At 38.6% G+C, this 20,532-nt stretch overlaps 1 long non-coding RNA gene across 1 annotated transcript in view; it reads left to right on the forward strand.

Moving 5' to 3' along the window:
- Positions 1 to 425: 425 nt before the first annotated feature.
- The window catches only part of LOC121817973 (uncharacterized), a 29,021-nt gene continuing 8,914 nt past the window's right edge, over positions 426 to 20,532 (forward strand). Inside the window, exons 1-3 of the long non-coding RNA XR_006058066.2 lie at positions 426 to 541; positions 9,232 to 9,328; positions 12,712 to 12,894. This is a non-coding gene — a long non-coding RNA (uncharacterized LOC121817973). The remainder of the gene's footprint in view (positions 542 to 9,231; positions 9,329 to 12,711; positions 12,895 to 20,532) is intronic.

Raw genomic sequence — 20,532 nt, forward strand, 5'->3', positions numbered from 1 at the left:
TTACTTGCAAGGTCATCTGGATTTCAGAAATTAATCTAAAGAACCCTAAGCTTAATATAAACTTTATGTGAGTTATCAACTTATAGTCTTTTGTGCTAACAAATGACATCCCTAAACAATATTATTTAGTGACAACTAATAAACCTTACTGAAGTTTTGTTCCTAAGCAAGTCACCTCCTCCTAAAGAAACTGTAAATCTACACTTTACAGTTTCTGCTGAGACACACACTTCCGGAGTTACATTGATGACCATTTTAGAATTGTGAGTTTTTGCATCCATGAAGTGTGCCAGTTTGTTATGTTCATCTTGCTGTGAATCACTTCTGAACTGTCATTTCCTCTTACTTTTCCCGGCATTCCTAAAGATTTGCAATAATCTAATACTCACTGGGGTACTTAACATGCTGTTTTTTCTCTAGTGGCTACATCCTGTTTTCTGTGATATGGGAACTTGTCCACGACTCTATCATCATCATCACCACCAGCACCGCCATCAGACGAGAGACTCTTACCCAGCACTTTCTTTGGAGCACAGTCTGGGTAAGACCTTCTTCTTTCCTTGTACTGGGGTCCAGACCTCTTCTTTGAATGCTCAAATATCTTATTTTTCTTTAAACTATTTCAATAGCAGCTATACATTTCTTTTTTGCATCAATGGACTATACTTTCCAATTAGATTTTTAGCTCATGGAGATACAGGAAAAGGTGAAACTAAGACTTACTGATGATTTTGAGATGCTAATATTGTATACCGAGTATTTTACCAGGACTAAACATTTACCCTGTGTGTTTAATTTGAGCAGAAAAATGAGAAATTGAAGTATCAAGACAGAATGCCAGGAACAAGAATTCTTAAAGTCTGGAAACAACTTCCAGCATAAGGCCTTTCAGAAGGGAAAATTTGAGATGCAATAATATCTTCCTCCTTAATTAATTCAGATATAAAGCTCTGTCTTGGATAGTTGACACCAGTGGTAAAGAATCTGCCTGCCAATGCAGGAGACACAGGTTCAATCCTTGGATCAGGAAGATCCCCTGGAGAAAGAAATGACAACCCACTCAAGTATTCTTGCCTGGGAAATTCTATGGTCAGAGGAGCCTGACAAGCTACAGTCCATGGGGTCGGAGAGTCGGACACATCTGAGCACACGTGCATGCCTGGTTTGGATAGTATATTTTTTTTAATCTAGCATTTTGAGAGGGGATATACCAAGAACACTTCCCAATATTTTACATTCGATGTCTCTTATAAATGTCACAATAACTTTAAAGATAGATACTGTTATGCATATTTTATAGGTTAGACACAAAGGCTTAAAGAATTTAAATAACTTAGGCAAATCAAATCGCTATTAAGAAACAAGAGCCAAGACTTAGTTACAGATCTTTCTCTAAAGAGAATCCAAATCTTTAGTCAAGTGTGGAAAAAGGTACCAGAAACTTCTACTAGATTCAATAAAATTTTTTTGATGGGACATATTGCCTAAATCATGTTTGAGTTATTTCATCAGTAAACAGATCTTCACCACCTGTTTTGTACTGGACACTGCGTAGGTATTGGGTTAAAGTCCCAGCACTCCGGGTACAGAGAAAAAGCAAACAGAAAGAAAATTACATAAGGTCAACCCTAAGGGGTTTCCCTGGTGGCTCAGTGGTAAAGAATCCACCTACAATGCAGGAGACACAGGTTCGATCCCTGGGTTGGGAAGATCTCCTGGAGAAGAAAATGGCAGCCCACTCCAGTGTTTTTTCCTGGGAAATCCCATGGACAGAGGAGCCTAGTGGGCTACCATCCATAGGATTGCAGAGAGTAAGACATAACTTAGTGACTAAGCATGCAGGCATGCATACCATACTACTACTACTATTAACTGTAAGGCAGTAAAAATCACAAAATATGTCATGAGAATAAGGCAAAAAACTGGCTACACAGAAAAACAATGGAAATGACATGGGGCTTGGGGCAGATTGCAGGTTAGCGTATCAGCCAGAATTGCAGTGCCATTTGACAGTCACACAGAGACATAACATGCAGTGACTGCAAATAACCTTCTGGCTGTATTTAGTTTTGGCTGAGCTTTCACAAGGACAAGTCATTCCACTGTGACCACGTTCTAAGCAAGATGTGGGAAACTTGGAGAGGGTCCAAGAGGTCGCTAATGAAAATAATTAAAATTTAAGAAGAAAAGAAGTCCTTGAAGAAATACTGAAGGATGAGGGGTTATTTGGTCTGAAGAGAGGGAAGATGTGAGCAAGGTGAGTCTTAGTAACTATTTCAGAATACAAAAAAAGGTTTTTTTCCAACGATGGGAAACAGCCGTTCCCCTTGTACACTGAAGAAAGAGCGAAGAAACTGTGTGATCCTCAGAGGATAATACCATAAAAGTGATAAAGAGGTCATTTTTTATCCTGTTTAAGAAGAGTCATCTTAATTCTCCCTCTTGGGACTTGTAAGTAGGCAAAAACAACAACTTGAAGATGGTCAGAGGACAAAAATTTCTCTTGGCAAACTTTGCGTGAGACACACAAAGCCAGGGAGTGTCCGTCTACCAACTAAAGACATAAACAAATCCATAAGCAGCGTAGATGTTGCATATTCATGGGGTTTCCAGGAAGAATGTACAGCATAAGCCAAAGGTCTGAAACTCTTTTGGCTGGCCACACATTTTATAAACAAAATTACTAAAATTAAACTGGGGGATTGGGATTGACATATATACACTGTTGATCCTGTGTATGAAACAGATAACTAACGAGAACCTACTGTATAGCACAGGGATCTCTACTTATTGCTCTGTGGTGACCTAAAGGGGAAGGAAATCCAAAGAAAGGATATATGTGTACATACAGCTAATTCACTTTGCTGTACAGTAGAAACTAACATAACATTGTAAAGCAACTATGCCCCAATAAAAAAATTTTGAATAGTTTATTTTATTTTTTTAGGTTTATTTATTTATTTTTTTTTTAATTTTAATTTTTTTAATTTTAACTTTATTTTACTTTACAACACTGTATAGGTTTTGCCATACATTGACATGAATCCAGCACAGGTGTATATGCGTTTTAGATAATAATAGAAATCCTTATGTCTCTAATTTTAAAAAAAATCAGAATACCTGGCAAATCTGGACCCATTCTTACTGGACTGGAGGTGTGTAGTGCAACCCATATTCACTAGTACACGGGCCTGCATTCCAAGAATTTCCTACCTGGCCTAGTTCACTCTTTCTTGCCGCCTGCTTTGTCCCTTTAGACATTTGAGTGCAACTATGGGCTTAAATTAAAAGCATCAATGAAAGAGAGACTGTTCAATCGCTTGGCCATATCTATCACACTTACAGAGTTTTTCCCCACCCCAACCCTCTTACTGTCATATTATTTTAGAGCTGTGTAACCAAGATTGTACCTGTATAGGGTCCCTAGGTAAAAGTGCAGGAAGAAGAGGTACAAAAAGGAGATAATCCTCCAGAGCCTTCCAAAAGTATTCTCTGGAGCCAGGCTTCTCTAGGATTGGGACAGTGTGGTAGGAACCATTTCAAGACACAAAGAACTTCAGTGACTGGGTCTTCTTGGAGCATCATTTTTTTTTCAATGAGGAGTAATTTGAAATTCAGTTTCTGTATTAAAATATAGTTTATAGTTTGTAAAATTCAAGAACCTTGACATGATAAAGCATGGAATTTCAGACATTTGTCACTAGGACCAGGAACCAGGGTTCTCATACTCCTGCTATTGGTGGGTTTTTTGTTGGCAGAATTTGAGGGGCATTACCAGATTTCTTGGAAGAAAAGCTTTGACAAACCTAGACAGAGTATTAAAAAGCAGAGACATCACTTTGCTGACAAAGGTCTGTATAATCAAAGCTATGATTTTTCCAGTAGTCATGTATGAATGTGAGAGTCGGACCATTAGAAGGCTGAGTGCTGAAGAATAGATGCTTTCAAATTGTGGTGCTGGAGAAGACTCTTGAAAATTCCCTGTACTGCAAAGAGATCAAACCAGACAATCCTAAAGGAAATCAACCCTGAAAATGTATTGGAAGGACTGAAACTGAAGCTGCAATACTTTGGCCACCAGATGTGAAGAGCTGACTCATTAGAAAAGACCTTGATTCTGGGAAAGATTGAAGGAAGGAGGAGAAGTGGGCAACAGAGGATGAGATGGTTGGATGCCATCACTGACTCAGTGGACATGAGTTTGAGCAAACTCTTGGGGTAGTGAAGGACAGGGAAGCCTGGCATGCAGCAGTACATGGAGTTGCTAAGAGTCAGACACTACTGAGTGAACAACTAGATTTCTGCCAGCTCAAAATCACTGCAGTTTCTATCCCCTGTATCTTAGTCTTTCCAGAATCTTTTCTCAGAAGTTTTATAAGGATAAGAGTATTTGTTCAAAGCTCAAGTAAATTCTAACTAAGATTGTCCACCAAAATTAAGTAACGGTTCAATTGAAATATTATTTTTAAAATTATCTCCTTAGCAATATTTCAGCATACTGTCCTGGTTAATGACACATCTCTGGAGTCAGATTGTCTGGACTGTCTAACATGCAAGAGCTGTGTGACCTTGAACAAGTAGCTTAACCTCTATGTTCTTCAATTTCATTGGCCCATCATATGATCATTACAAGACTTACACGGGTCAGCATTTGTGAAACATCAAGACAAATACTTGGATATAATAAGTGGACAAACCTTGTTGTGCAGAGCCCTAAAGTTTTATTTTTCTAAAACTTTATTTTCAGAGGAGCAATATGCCTATTTATGTAAGGAGTTTCATAATCTCATCTTGAGGTGAATAGCCATGGGTAGAATATATATATCAGTCAACTTTCTAGTGATCCAACCTTTAGTAACATTAGAAAGGAAGGCAAAGTGCCAGAGAGAGAGAGAGAAGCTTCTAACTCCAGAACTATTTAAGGGTATTTTGACATCCCAAAAAGCAATAGAAAAACTAGGACAAATGGAAGCCCTGCCAAATAGCATTTATTTCAGAAAAGTGAGAGACTTGATCTCTAAATTTTATTTTGAAGAATCACATATTAAACAAAGGCACAAACATTAATGCAACGTTCTAGTCAGTGGCATTCAAATAAGACCAACTATATGTATTGCTACTTAAGGGTGTTTGGGAGAGGTTGTTTTATTTTTTGTCTGAACAACTCTAGAAACAGATTCTATTCCAAACACCATATCTAGGCTTCCATCCAACTAGATGATACAGAAGCTCATTCTAAAATAAGGACTCATTTTTTCTCTATTATAATATATTCATAATTAAATGGCAGTAAAAACCTAGCAATCTCAAGTTTTTCTAATAAACCTTGCCTAATAATTCTCAAACCTTTCAATCTCAGAACCAATTTACACTCTTAAAAACTATTAAGAACTTGTGTTTATGTGGATTATATCAATAAATATTTATAGAATTGGAACATATGAAATGGAAAAATTTTGTAAGTTCTATTTTAATGCCATTAAAATAACATTAAATCAAATGCATGCTAAAATACATGACATGCTTTTATGAAAAAAAATATTTTCCAAAGCCATAAATAAAATCATTAGTGACAAGAGTGACTTTATTTCACATTTTTACAAATACCTCTAATGTCTGACTTCAGAGAATATGGCTGAGTTTTCATGTCACCTACTGCATTCAATCTGCTACAATATATGTTTGGTTAAAGTATAAGAAAACAATCTGGCCTTCACAGATATACTATATATTTTGAAATGCGAAGAATATTTTAATAGCGTTTTTTTTAATTTCTGCGTATTCTTCTTTGATACTACACTCAAACCTAACAAGTGGTAGTTTATTACAGGTTTATTACAATATAGGATCTGAAACTGTATCAGTGATATATTTATACATGTTATGGTTAAATCTATAAGTCTGTCTTGCACTTTCATTGGGTTTTTTACCCATTCATAGTTTTGTAACATTATGCATTGGCCATCTGGAAAATTTGACTTGCTAAATTATGTAAACCATCGAAATGATGACACAGCAATGTCAAAAATTCCATTTATTAATATACCTTCAGTTTTACCAGAAAAGCCTTTAAAAATTGAGATGCTATAAAGCTCATAGTGACTGAGAAACATTTCCAAAAGTTCTAATTTTTGCTTGAGAGCTCAAAATTCATTATTAAAAAAATGAATGCTATCATTTGTTTTCTTGAAGCAGTAGGCCCACATGTTCACTTTCATGATGTACAAATACCCACCTAGAATAACTGTAGCTTGACTGCTAGTCACTCTTTCGAGTAAGAAATGTTTTCAATGAAAAAAATGTGGTTACTTCAGCTTGTAGCTCAAACAATCATACAAATGCTTTTCTTCCTGACACCATTGTATTTGGGAAGCAGCAGAATTATTCTATGTGTAATTCAAGCTGGTTTCAGAAAAGGCGGAGGAGCCAGAGGTCACATTGCCAACATCCGCTGGATCATGGAAAAAGCAAGAGAGTTCAAAAAAAACATCTATTTCTGCTTTATTGACTATGCCAAAGTCTTTGCCTGTGTGGATCACAATAAACTGTGGAATATTCTGAAAGAGATAGCAGACCACCTGACCTGCCTCTTGAGAAACCTGTATGCAGGTCAGGAAGCAACAGTTAGAACTGGACAGGGAACAACAGACTGGTTCCAAATAGGAAAAGGAGTACGTCAAGGCTGTATATTGTCACCCTGCTTATTTAACTGATATGCAGAGTACATCATGAGAAACGCTGCACTGGAAGAAACACAAGCTGGAATCAAGATTTAAGGGAGAAATATCAATAACCTCAGATATGCAGATGACACCACTGTTATGGCAGAAAGTGAAGAGGAACTAAAAGCCTCTTGATGAAAGTGAAAGTGGAGAGTGAAAAAGTTGACCTAAAGCTCAACATTCAGAAAACGAAGATCATGGCATCCAGTCCCATCACTTCATGGGAAATAGATGGGGAAACAGTGGAAATAGTGTCAGACTTTATTTTTGGGGGCTCCAAAATCACTGCAGATGGTGATTGCAGCCATGAAATTAAAAGACGCTTACTCCTTGGAAGAAAAGTTATGACCAACCTAGATAGTATATTCAAAAGCAGAGACATTACTTTGCCAACTAAGGTCCATCTAGTCAAGGCTATGGTTTTTCCAGTGGTCATATATGGATGTGAGAGTTGGACTATGAAGAAGGCTGAGTGCTGAAGAATTGATGCTTTTGAACTGTGGTGTTGGAGAAGACTCTTGAGAGTCCCTTGGACTGCAAGGAGATCCAACCAGTCCATTCTGAAGGATATCAGGCCTGGGATTTCTTTGGAGGGAATGATGCTAAAGCTGAAACTCCAGTACTTTGGCTACCTCATCCGAAGAGTTGACTCATTGGAAAAGACTCTGATGCTGGGAGGGATTGGGGGCAGGAGAAGAAGGGGACGACCGAGGATGAGATGGCTGGATGGCATCACTGACTCCATGGACATGAGTCTGAGTGAACTCCGTGAGTTGGTGATGGACAGGGAGGCCTGGCATGCTGTGATTCATGGGGTCGCAAAGAGTCGGACATGACTGAGCAACTGAACTGAACTGAATTCCCATTTTGTCACAAAAATATTAAAAAGACTGAATAAAATCCAGGGTCTTCATAAAATTAATAGCTTTTACTGCTTCACCAAAGTCATTCTTAAGTGAAAATGGCATTTGTTTTCCATGAGAACACAGTCATGATAAATACTGTGACCACTGTACAATTTGATGCCTCTCCCTTGATTCATGCCAAGGTGCCATCTGTTTGATTAATCATTACTCTTGTATGATTACTACATATACTAATAAGAAAAAGTCAAGTAATGTCTCAGGATTCTCATTAAAACAATTTGACCTTATGGACCTCTTAAAAAGGTCCCAGGTCAAACTGCAGACCATAGTTTGAAAACTGCTAAACTTCCACACAATTGGACTCATCTCACAAGCTAGCAACGTAATGCTCAAAATTCTCCAAGCCAGGCTTCAATAGTACATGAACCATGAACTCCCAGGTGTTCAAGCTGGATATGAAAAGGCAGAGGAACCAGAGATCAAATTGCCAACATCCCCTGGATCATAGAAAAAGCAAGGGAGTTCTAGAAAAATTTGTACTTTTCCTTTATTGACTATGCCAAGTCTTTGTGTGGATCACAATAAACTGTAGAAAATTCTTTAAGAGATGGGAATACTAGATCACTTGACCTGCCTCCTGAGGAATCTGTATGTAGGTCAAGAAGCAGCAGTTAGAACTGGACATGGATCAACAGACTGGTTCCAAATAGGGAAAGGAATACATCAAAGCTGTATATTTTCACCCTGCTTATTTAACTTATATGCAGAGTACATCATGAGAAAAGCCAGGCTGGATGAAGCATAAGCTGGAATCAAGATTGCTGGGAGAAATATCAATAACCTCATATATGCAGGAGGAGAAGGGGACGACCAAGGATGAGATGGTTGGCTGGCATCACCAATGCGATGGACATGAGTTTGAGTAGGTCCTGGCACTTGGTGATGAACAGGGAAGCTTGGTGTGCTACAGTCCATTGGATGACAAAGAGTTGAACATGACTGAGCGGCTGAACTGAAGTGAGCTGAAAATTCCTTAAGGAAATTCTCTCTTCTTTGAAATTCTAAGGTACCTATGGCCTTTAAAATTTGTGACTTTCCCTTTTCCCATGTCTTTTGTCATTGCCTTAATTACCTCATGCACTTTTATTATTATGGTTATCTTTCCACATGCTTACCTTGACTCCCTTAACAGGTAGTATAGTGCTTTGCTACTTAAAGTGGTCCACAAAGCAGCAGCACCAGGAGTTTATTAATACGTTATTGACCAGGGGAATTTTGCAGAAACTAACACCTGTGGCCAGCAATTTGTTATGTAAGTGAATATTGAACTATCTCTGGTCCAAAATGTTTGGGTAACAAAAAGCATACTAATATGTCTCAGGTCAAATTGCAGAATTTCAGAACTTACCCTCATATTACTGAATCAGTTCAGTTCAGTCGCTCAGTCGTGTCCAACTCTTTGCGACCCCATGAATCATAGCACACCAGGCCTCCCTGTTCATCACCAACTCCCGGAGTTCACTCAGACTTGCGTCCATCGAGTCCATGATGCCAGAGTCTACATTTTAACAAGATCCTCAGGTGATTGGCAAGCACTGATGCAATGGAGATCTGATATATTTACCTATCATTCTTTATTTTAGAAGATCTATCATTTTCCCATTTCAAAAAATACCCCAACTCCAACACATGAAGATGGCTCCACTTTTCCTACCACAGAGGTGGATGTATATAACTCAGGTAAGTTGTTGAGGACCCTATCCTCGTGAATAGAGTGGTCCATGAATAGGCATGGGAAAGCCAAATCCGTTTCCAGATTCATAAGGATGCTGGGAGACAAGACATGATCCTTTCTCTGGGATTATACTAGTAAAGCCCATTTCTTGTAGAGTTGCTACTGGCTATCTTTGGTGCAATATGAAGGAAAACTCTATGAAATGATTTCAAAAAGAGAAGGTCAGAAGTAAGAGAGGGAGATAGACCCTTAATGATATCATTTGAGCTCCTGCATCCAGCTTGGTCTGAAACTATACCATTCCCATTATCAATAGATTCTCCTTTGGCCAAAATGAGTTTGAATTTGTTTTCTGCTCTTTGCAACCAAAAGAGTTCCAACAAAAGGAGGAAAATGTAAGAAAAAATGTATAATTTATGTTTTTGCAACCTCAGAATATTAACAAGTACTTTGAACATGATGGTCACTGTTGTTTCACTATCTTAGCATCCATTTAATTGAATCTCCTCACTTTATACCTTTCTAAAATGTACATTAGATTAGGTCACACCTGGATCAAGTGCTTCAATTGTTCCTTACCATGGTGAGAAGTATCTTTTTAAAGTTTCTCACAATGCAGTACTATCCACCCTTACAGCTTCTCTGTTCATTCTTCTCCACTCAAGCCCTACATCCCTTTTTCAAGTTCTTGAAGGAACCCTAGCTTTTCTTGCCACAAAGACTTTAGACCTGCTTTTCCTACTAAACCCTGGATATCTACTTGGTGATCTCTTTTTTTTTTTTTTTTTTAGTTTTTTATTTTTTAAATTTTAAAATCTTTAATTCTTACATGCATTCCCAAACATGAACCCCCCTCCCACCTCCCTCCCCATAACATCTTTCTGGGTCATCCCCATGCACCAGCCCCAAGCATGCTGCATCCTGCGTCAGACATAGACTGGCGATTCAATTCACATGATAGTATACATGTTAGAATGTCATTCTCCCAAATCATCCCACCCTCTCCCTCTCCCTCTGAGTCCAAAAGTCCGTTATACACATCTGTGTCTCTTTCCCTGTCTTGCATACAGGGTCGTCATTGCCATCTTCCTAAATTCCATATACATGTGTTAGTATACTGTATTGGTGTTTTTCTTTCTGGCTTACTTCACTCTGTATAATCGGCTCCAGTTTCATCCATCTCATCAGAACTGATTCAAATGAATTCTTTTTAACGGCTGAGTAATACTCCATTGTGTATATGTACCACAGCTTTCTTATCCATTCATCTGCTGATGGACATCTAGGTTGTTTCCATGTCCTGGCTATTATAAACAGTGCTGCGATGAACATTGGGGTACATGTGTCTCTTTCAGTTCTGGTTTCCTCGGTGTGTATGCCCAGAAGTGGGATTGCTGGGTCATAAGGTAGTTCTATTTGCAATTTTTTAAGGAATCTCCACACTGTTCTCCATAGTGGCTGTACTAGTTTGCATTCCCACCAACAGTGTAGGAGGGTTCCCTTTTCTCCAAAGGCCTTTTCAAGGATCAACTATTCAGGAAGTCTTTCCTAATGCCCACTCATTTCCCTCTCGGAGATTGTGCTTTCTCTGTGTTCTTTATCAAGCCTTTCAGTTCAGTTCAGTTCAGTCACCAGTCATGTCTGACTCTCTGTGACCCCATGAATCACAGCACGCCAGGCCTCCCTGTCCATCACCAACTCCCAGAGTTCACTCAGACTCACGTCCATAGAGTCAGTGATGCCATCCAGCCATCTCATCCTCTGTCGTCCCCTTCTTCTCCTGCCCCCAATCCCTCCCAGCATCAGAGTCTTTTCCAATGAGTCAACTCTTCTCATGAGGTGGCCAAAGTACTGGAGTTTCAGCTTTAGCATCATTCCCTCCAAAGAAATCCCAGGGCTGATCTCCTTCAGAATGGACTGGTTGGATCTCCTTGCAGTTCAAGCAACTCTCAAGAGTCTTCTCCAGCACCACAGTTCAAAAGCATCAATTCTTCAGTGCTCAGCCTTCTTCATAGTCCAACTCTCACATCCATACATGACTACCGGAAAAACCATAGCCTTGACTACTGTATTAAAAACCATAGCCTTTACAAACTGTATTAAAATTGCTCATATATTTGTCAGTTAGTCTGCAAGATTGTGAACCTCTTGAATGCAGAATTTTCAAGTTTTATCCCTTAATTTACAGGATTAGTACAAAACCTGATGCTTAATAAGCCCCCTTTAAATGTTTATTAAAATCAAAGAATAACTGGAAATAACAGAAGGTCATTTAGTCATTACTCTTGGATGCTGTTGATTACTTGCTCTGTGACCTAGATTAAACCACTCACACACTGAGATCCTGTATTTCTTCATCTGTAAAGCTGGGATAAGAGTGTTCTCCTTGCCTAGTATGATAATTCTATGAAATAATAAGCAGAAAAATGTCCTATACCCAAAGATGACCATGCCTTGATCCCTGGAGTCTGCCAATATGTTATGTTTTTCTCAAATATTTCTTTCTTTATTTGGCTGCACCAGACATAGTTGCAGCCTGAAAACTCAGTTGCAGCATGTGGGATCTAGTTCTCTGACCAGAGATTGAGCCTGGGCCCCCTGCAGTGGGAGGACAGAATCTTAGTCACTGGATCATCAGGGAAGGCCCATGAATATGTTCAGTTCAGTTTAGTTCAGTCGCTCAGTCGCGTCTGACTCTTTGCGACCCCATGAACCGCAGCACATCAGGCCTCCCTGTCCATCACCAACTTTCAGAGCTTACCCAAACCCATGTCCATCAAGTCGGTGATGCCATCCAACCATCTCATCCTCTGTCATCCCCTTCTCCTCCTGCCTTCAATCTTTCCCAGCATCAAGGTCTTTTCAAATGAGTCAGCTCTTCGCATCAGGTGGCCAAAGTATTGGAGTTTCAGCTTCAACATCAGTCCTTCCAATGAACACCCAGGACTGATTTCCTTTAGGATGGACTGGTTGGATCTCCTTGCAGTCCAAGGGACTCTCAAGAGTCTTCTCCAACACCACAGTTCAAAAGCATAAATTCTTTGGCGCTCAGCTTTCTTTATAGTCCAATGCTCACATCCATACATGATCCCTGGAAAAACCATAACTATGGCTAAATGGACGTTTGTTGGCAATGTAATGTCTCTGCTTTTTCATATGCTGTCTAGGTTAGTCATAACATGTTCAAAAAGATTTCTGAGATATAATTTTGATTACAGACCTTGATATGGTGAAATTCTGATTATCCAGCTATGCCCAGTCTAATCACATGAGCCCTTAAAAGAGGAGACTTTTCTCAGGTGGGAAGCAGATGAGTGATGAGACAGAAGGGGAAATCAGAAACATTTAAAGCTTGAAATGACCTTATCTACCATTTCTGGCTTTGTAGATGGAGAAAGGAAGCCATCAGTGAAGGAATGTGGGTATCTGTGAAACTAGAGAACAATCCCCAGTCAACAGCTCCAGGGAAGCAGGTACCACAGTCCTACAACCACATGGAACTGAATTCTGCCAGCAACATGAATGAGCTTGGAAGTGAATACGTTGCCAGAGCCTCAAGAGAGGGCCACAGGTATCTTAATTTCCATCTTGTGAAACTTGATGCAGAGAACCAGCTTATCCAACCTTTGCCTATATATATTTAATATTTATTTATTTGGCTGCATCATCTTAGTTGTAGCTCATGTGATCTTTGATCTTCACTGTGGCATGCAAGATCATTTTGTTGCAGCATGCCAACTCTTTGATGCAGCATTGGGATCTCTGACCAGGGATTGAACCCAGGATCCCTGCATTAGGAGTACAGAGTCTTAGCTCCCTGGAAACACCAGGGAAGTCTCCAAACTGTGCCTCTATTTTTGACCTAGAGAACTGTGAAATAATAAGTAGTTGTTTTAAGCTGCTAAATTTATGGTCATTTGTTATGAGAGCAGTAGAAATCTAATAGGTATGTAATGTAGAATTTTATAAACTAAAATGTCCAACAAGTATGTGCTCTTATAAACTGATACTGCTATCTCATAGAGATTTTGGATTAAAGAATATGCTGACCTAATGCTGTATCTTACAGGGAAGATAAGGGTGAGAGAAGAAAGGAAGTGATATTAAAGTCATGAATTTAGTTTGCTCTTCAAATGTTTAACTTTGAGGTTGCCTTTTCCCAAATCCCTGGAGATTTGGCCTTTCTGCATACAGAGATGTTTTATTAAAGCTCGAGTCCCTTGTAAAAGCTTTTAATAGCTTTCTTTAAAAAAAAAAATCATTCTTAACTCTCTCTTCTGTGCTATTCCCCTAAATGCAAGAAAGCACAAAGATACTAAAGAAACACAGGAGACAAAATTAAATCAGGGGCCCTCCTAGGTCCTCCATTATTCAAAGGAGGAATGGACTATAAATGTCCATTAGTGGACTATACATGATTTAAGAGGGATACAACAAGACATCCCAGAGTAAATAATTTTCATTTTCCTGATTGGTATACAGGAGAAAAAAAGATTCCATATTCCCATTGGCAAAGATTTTGAGTCATCTTTTGCCACAAATAAGAGAATATCTTTCTTGCTGTCTAATCTACTTTTTAAAAAAATACATGAAGGCAAATCAAGAGAAAAGAAGATTACCACTTTATTACTGCTTTTATTGGACAGTTATGATATGCCAGCAGGCTGCTGGGCACTGCACAGAATATAGAAATGAGCCCCTGAGTACTTGATCTGTGATGTAAATGAAGCCAATCAGAACGCAGTATTACTACAAGGTTCAAACTAAAGCTTTGGTGTTTGTTACAACTGCACTTGGTACTTAGAGCAGTTGAGGCAACATGCTTTATACATATTAATTAATGACACTGGGCTTAAATTAAATTCCTCCAGTGGATAGAATGTACATCCAAAACATGTAGAAATCACGCTGCAAGCTGGCATTCATTCTAATTCTGGATTGTAGGATCAGCTAATAATAGTCACTATAATAGCTGACACTTGTCACCTTCAAAACACCATTTCAGCATTTATTAATCAACGATCACCCCTCCATGCAGGAAAGATAAATACTATTCTCTTTATTAACAGCCTAAGAAATTGTGGCTTCTAGTGGTATGGTTTTGCCCAGGACTCCCATAAAAGAACTAAATTGGGGCGTCAAGAGTTATAGTCCCTGAATTGACTAGTAGCAGACCATAAAGGTAATCAGTACCACATTACGAGGGGAGCTTCCAAGGGGTGAAACTTACAGAGGGCTTTTGTTACTAGAGAAGTGTCCTCGGGTTCATCTGGAAAAGAGGGAAAAGGGCAATGGATGAGAAAGTTTTGGGTGCTCCCAGGGAGAGTCTCCTGCTCAGAGAGTTTTCTTAGACTTCAGTGCACATTGTCTTAGTTTATCCAGCACAGTCAGTCCTGGAATGTCTACTCCAGGCTTAAAAGGGGGTTAAAAATACTTCCAGCCCAAAGGCCTCATAAAGCCCACAGATGTATCTGTCTGGCCTACATAGTGGTTGATAATTTTTTTTTAATTAAAAAAAAATTTTTTTTTCAATGTGGTGGTGGTGGTTTCGTCGCTAAGTCATGTCTGACTCTTGCAATGCCATGGACTGTAGCCTGCCAAGGTCCTCTGTTCATGAGATTCTCCAGGCAAGAATACTAGAATGGGTTGCCATTTCCTTCTCCAGAGAATCTTCCCAACCATTCTCAAGTCTTTATAACTTTGTTAAAATATTGCTCCTGTTTTATGTTTTTGGTTTTATGGCTGTGAAGCATGTGGGATTAGCTCCACAACCAGGGATGGAAACTGCATGGCGTGTGTTGAAAGACGAAGTCATTTTTTTTTAGCGTGGACATCCAGAGGTCTATTTACTTATTTATGGTTGCACTGAGTCTTCTTGCTTTTGCATGGGCTTTCTCCAGTTACAGAGAGTGGGGGCTACTATTCTTTGCAGTATGTGAGCTTCTCATCACAATTGCTTCTCTTGTTGCAGAGTACAGGCTGTAGGCACATGGGCTTCAGTAGCTGCAGCCCGTGGGATCAGTAGTCGTGGTGCACGGGGTCAGTTGCTCTGCACCATGTGGAGTCTTCCCAGATCAAGGATCAAACCCATGTCCCCTGCATTGGTGAGTGGAGTCTTATCCACTGTGGGGAAGGAGAAGTTCTTAACACTGGACTGCCAGGGAAGTCCCAATAGTGTTTTATTTTTAGTTGAACATAGTTAGGGTGCAGATGTACTTGCACTCTTTCCACTGGGTAGGAGACGATGCATTTGACACCCCTGGTAACCAACATGTGTAGAGCACCCTGGATAGAAGATACCTTCTTACACCAGAACCACCACCGGCTCAGGGGAGGTGACAGTTCCTTTCTCGGCACCCTCCTGGGAAAGCCTACTGAGGATGCTGGAGCATCTCCAACCTGCTGCCAGCGATGCGCCTCTTTCTCTGCTCTGTGCCCCACTGCTCGTTTGTTTCCTTTTCAGCCTGGAGCTTTCTTTCCTTCCCTGTGTCTGGCCTTACTCCCAGTTCTGAGCTTTCACGCTGACTTTTCCTTCTTCTAGGAATGGTCTTCTCCCTTTATCTATTCAAATGTCTTTACCACATACTCCCCTGCTTTGTTACCCTGCTTTCTATTTCTTCATAGCAAGTATCATCCCTGAAATTACATTATGTATTTGGTTTTCGTTTTTAATTTTCTGAATCTCTCACTGTTTTATACACTGCTGAAACAGATCAGAGCCTGACATATAACAAGCATGCAACAATATTTGGTAAACCAATGAATTAAGAAGTGGTGAACATATTTCCATGTATATATATATACACACATGGAAAAACATATTTCCATGTGTGTGTATATATATATATATGTATACACACATATGTGTGTATATATATATATCTTCACTATTATTTTCATAGTGGCATAATATTCCCCTAACTTTATTAAACAATCATTGGTTTTTGGAAATTGAGATTATTTTCTGCTTTTTTTTTTAAATTTAAACTGGTATAACGTGAAGATCATGTTGGGGAAGAGTAATTGTAACAAAGAGGAAGGGATCAGGGTGAAAAAGCCAAGCCACCCTGTTTCTTGGCAGTTAGAGCCTGTCCTGCTCCCTATGATCCAGCTGATTTCTAGTGACTATATCTCTTTTAACCCTGAGTTCCTGCAGGAGACCTTCCAGATCCAAGGCCTGCCTTCTGCTACTTGGGTCCCTTATCTGGCCATCTGGGTCCCAGTTGCTTCTTCTTTTTTTTTAATATAAATTTATTTATTGTAATTGGAGGCTAATTACTTTACAATATTGTATTGGTTTAACCATACATCAACATGAATCCACCACGGGAGTACACGTGTTCCCTATCCTGAACCCCACTCCCACCTCCCTCCCCATATCATCCCTCTGGGTCATCCCAGTGCACCAGCCCCAAGCATCCTGTATCCTGCATCGAACCAGTTGCTTCTTCAAGATGATGAGGAACTACAGGCGTGAGGCATGTCCCTTTCCCACCCACAGTGATCAAAGGGAGGGCACTAAGTTCGTGATTCCTTTTCCCTCTGGTCTCATCCTGTGTTTTATCCCTTTCGGGAGCTAATCATGGATAGAATAACCTCATTACACTAATTTAGGATGATGTATTAATGCAAGAGGTTTTGAACAGTGAAATAATTATCTGCTGAATTTGGAGCCTTCTGGAGAGATTACCAAGCATTGTGATTTTCAAAAAACAGTTCTGGGAGGGATAGGAGTAGCTAAGGGGCTGAGTGAGGGTGTTTGTGATTATTATCTGGAAAATGGGAGTGCTGAATTCACAGAACAATCCAGTGCAGCGTTTCCCCAGCTCCTCACAGTATGTAGACTCAGCCTTAAGAACATTTCAGGCCTGTCCTCAGTTCTGCCTGTTTCTTGACTGCGGTTCAGCAGGGCAGTAACTGACAGGAGGTTAGTGCTATGTCTATGCCTCACTGAGAATGGATTTTAATCTTACATTGCGAAGAGACCTTGCCATTCCACAGTGCATACTGAAGTACAGTTTCTGCTCCTTTTATAAAATGCAAGATTGCTGGGTCTCTTTCCTAGAGGCAAACAGTATTAATCTGCATACCTGAAATGCTGTTTCAATATTCATCTTTGTAAAAGCATCTGTAGGTTTTGTCATAAACACATAGCATTTAAGGAAACTAAATTAATTACTTGTACTTTAATATTAAAGTACAAAATAACAAACTTTACCTAGTATGCATATTTTATGTCTTGCTAAGAGGAAAGACAGATGAAAGAAAAATGTGTACTTAAATATTCATTTAATAGTGTATGTAGATGGTGAGGGGCAAACGTGTGGATGAAAAATGAATTCTATAATCAGATATTTTTGAAATAAATGAAATAGAAATCTTTGTGGCTAAAATATAATCTCAGGAACTGCTGAAACAAATATCATTACTAATAAGATCTTCCTTGAGGCTCACAAAAAATATAATCAATTTTTCAGTTCATAAAATTTCAAAAAATTGAATTTACATTTTGCTAAGCCAATTAACAAATTCTAATTTACACAGTGTTGGTGCTTCTAATTGGCAGCCGTGCATTTTTATGAGTCTTCTTGTTAATCTCTTATGGTAATCAAACTCACAGATTTAAAATTCATTGGTGTTCTTGATACATGCAACTAGTTAAAATTCTTAATTAAATTAGGGTGACTAAAAGAAAAGTTGTTTTAAAAGTAAAATCATAAAGTGTTATGACTAATGCTGTACAAATTAGCATAAAGTAGGTTTGGGGAGGATCATTCTGAAGACTTTGCAATTAGAAGCACCTGCTATTAGTGCACTTGTTAAACTTTTATCAGTTAATCACTACTCTCTCAAATAGCAAGAAAAATTGAATGTTGTGAATATGAAGAGAGTGATTAATTGCAAGTGGCACATTGCTGACTGGCTCCATTATTACCTGTGCTTTAAGGATTTTTAGAAATAGATGTCTATTATCAGTTATATGAATACATAAATTATACTAATGTGTTCAGTACTGGTTGGTTTTCTGTCTTCCTTATTCAGTAATAATTGTTTTCTTAAAGTTTTAAAGATGACTCGTAGAACATGGATTCTGTAATTAGATAATATTATGGCCTCATCAAAAACATTTAATGGTTGCATTACTTAATCTTATTCTCTAAAGATATACCATCCATGTTTTTTATTAAAACAAAGCATGGGAAGAAATCATGCATTTTTTGCTATAGTGTAGAAATCAATCCCTATTTGAAGTACAATTTAGGATTAAGCAATGTAGCACTACGGCTTCAAAATGTTAATTAATTCTCAATTTGGCCTGCTGTTCTCAACCTAAGCATTTAGATTGCGAAGGGTGCTTTTGTTAAGACTCATTTTATTACAAGTTAAAATTGCAGGGGAAAAAAAATTGATCTAGAAATGTGCTTCTAAATCAATGCAGCAATAGCAGAATACCTAAAATATTTGCTAGAATGTACTTTTCATTACTCCAAGATTCATACAAGGATCTCTAATGGTCCCTGAAAATCCAGAGATTATCAGGAAATGTGACTGTAAGTACCACAAAATTGCCATAGCTACTTAGCTACTCATAGATAAAGCCATATAACTGTTAGATGGAAAGAGTCTCAAACACAGGCAAGACTTCAGCTGTATATTTTTTAATTGTTAAAACTGAGGTATAATTTATTTACACTACTGTGTTAGTTGCAAGTGAACATAATCTCCAGGTATATTTTGTATTTAAAAAAACAATAGGACATTGTTCTAAATTAACAAAAGGTGTGGAGAGTAGTTGGGAGATAACTATAAACCAAACCTTTACAAATTCCAGTTTCACCAAAAAGTAATATGTAACAAAGGAGAATGCTGTTCTTACCTTCTGGGAAAAAATATCCCTCACTGTACTGCCTTTCATAGAAGCTCTGGGATCATGTGCCGCCTCTACTCCTACCTGAGCTCTTGTACTGGCCTTTCAGGTCATGATTGTCCAGGACCACCTGAGCCATTAGAACAGAGCCCCTAATTCACCGCAGAACTGCTCTGGTATGGAAAGACAGGTCTAGATCAGGGTTTCTCTGTTGACATTTTGGACCAGATCATTCTTTGTTGTGGGCGTGCGGGTGACCTCTGTTTGAGAGATATTCAGCAGCATCTGTGGTTTCTGTAGTACCTGTGAAGTTGTGATATCCACAGATGTTTCCAGATACTATCAGATATTCCCTGTGTGGCAAAATTGCCCTCCATTGAGAACCACTAGTTCAAACTGATTTAAAATTCTGGACATTTTTTGTGTGATAGTGTTAGTTGGACTTCCCTGGTGTCTCAGACAGTAAAGAATCTGCCTGCAATGCAGAAGACCTGGGTTCGATCCCTGGGTCAGGAAGATCTCCTGGAGAAGGGACAGGCTACTACTCATTGAGAACCACTGGTCTAGACTGATTTAAATTCTAGATATTTTTTAATGTAGTAAATCAGTTAGATTCAGCCCCCAGGAATGGTGTCCCACTTTCCATGTTGGCAACTATACTGCAAGATTCAGTGTCTAGTTCTGCCACTCAATATCCGTATGACTTTTATCATTTCTAAACCTTGGGTCTGTTCCTTTGTAAAATGTGGATTAAAAAAAGTTCCAACTTAATAGGATTGTTGTGGAGAATAAATAAGATAAATATAAATGCATAACACAGTGCCTAGCACATTATTAGTCCTAATAATTATTAGCACATGTTGGTTGTTGTTCTTTACATTATTATTTGGGGCTGTTATTGTTACAGTATCAGTCTAAAATTACTGGATCCTGTGTATCTTCTTGAGGGATCCTGTGTATCTTCTTGAGGGATCCTGTGTATCTATTCTTGAGATGTACTAGAGAAAGTATCAGCATACATAAAAGATGGTAAGAACTTACATTTCTTTAGCATTTTAGAGGGTTTAAATCCTGTCTGAATTTTTTTTCCATCAAATAATATTTTTAGGATCAATATCCCCCATAATCCATTGAACATAGTGAAGATGATCAAAGAAAATAAAAGTCTTTGAGGGTATCCAACTAACTTAAAACCTGGTGAGGAAAAAATCTTCTACATAAAATCATTAAAGAAAAACAGATGCTGTTATTTCGTATATATTTACTGGATTGCAAGCTTGTTGAAAATAGTAGTAGTGTCCTAGACATCTCTTTAATTCCTCTACTGGTACTTTAGATATA

Source organism: Ovis aries, chromosome 25 (genome assembly GCF_016772045.2).
Source record: "Ovis aries strain OAR_USU_Benz2616 breed Rambouillet chromosome 25, ARS-UI_Ramb_v3.0, whole genome shotgun sequence".
NCBI classification, from domain to species: domain Eukaryota; kingdom Metazoa; phylum Chordata; class Mammalia; order Artiodactyla; family Bovidae; genus Ovis; species Ovis aries.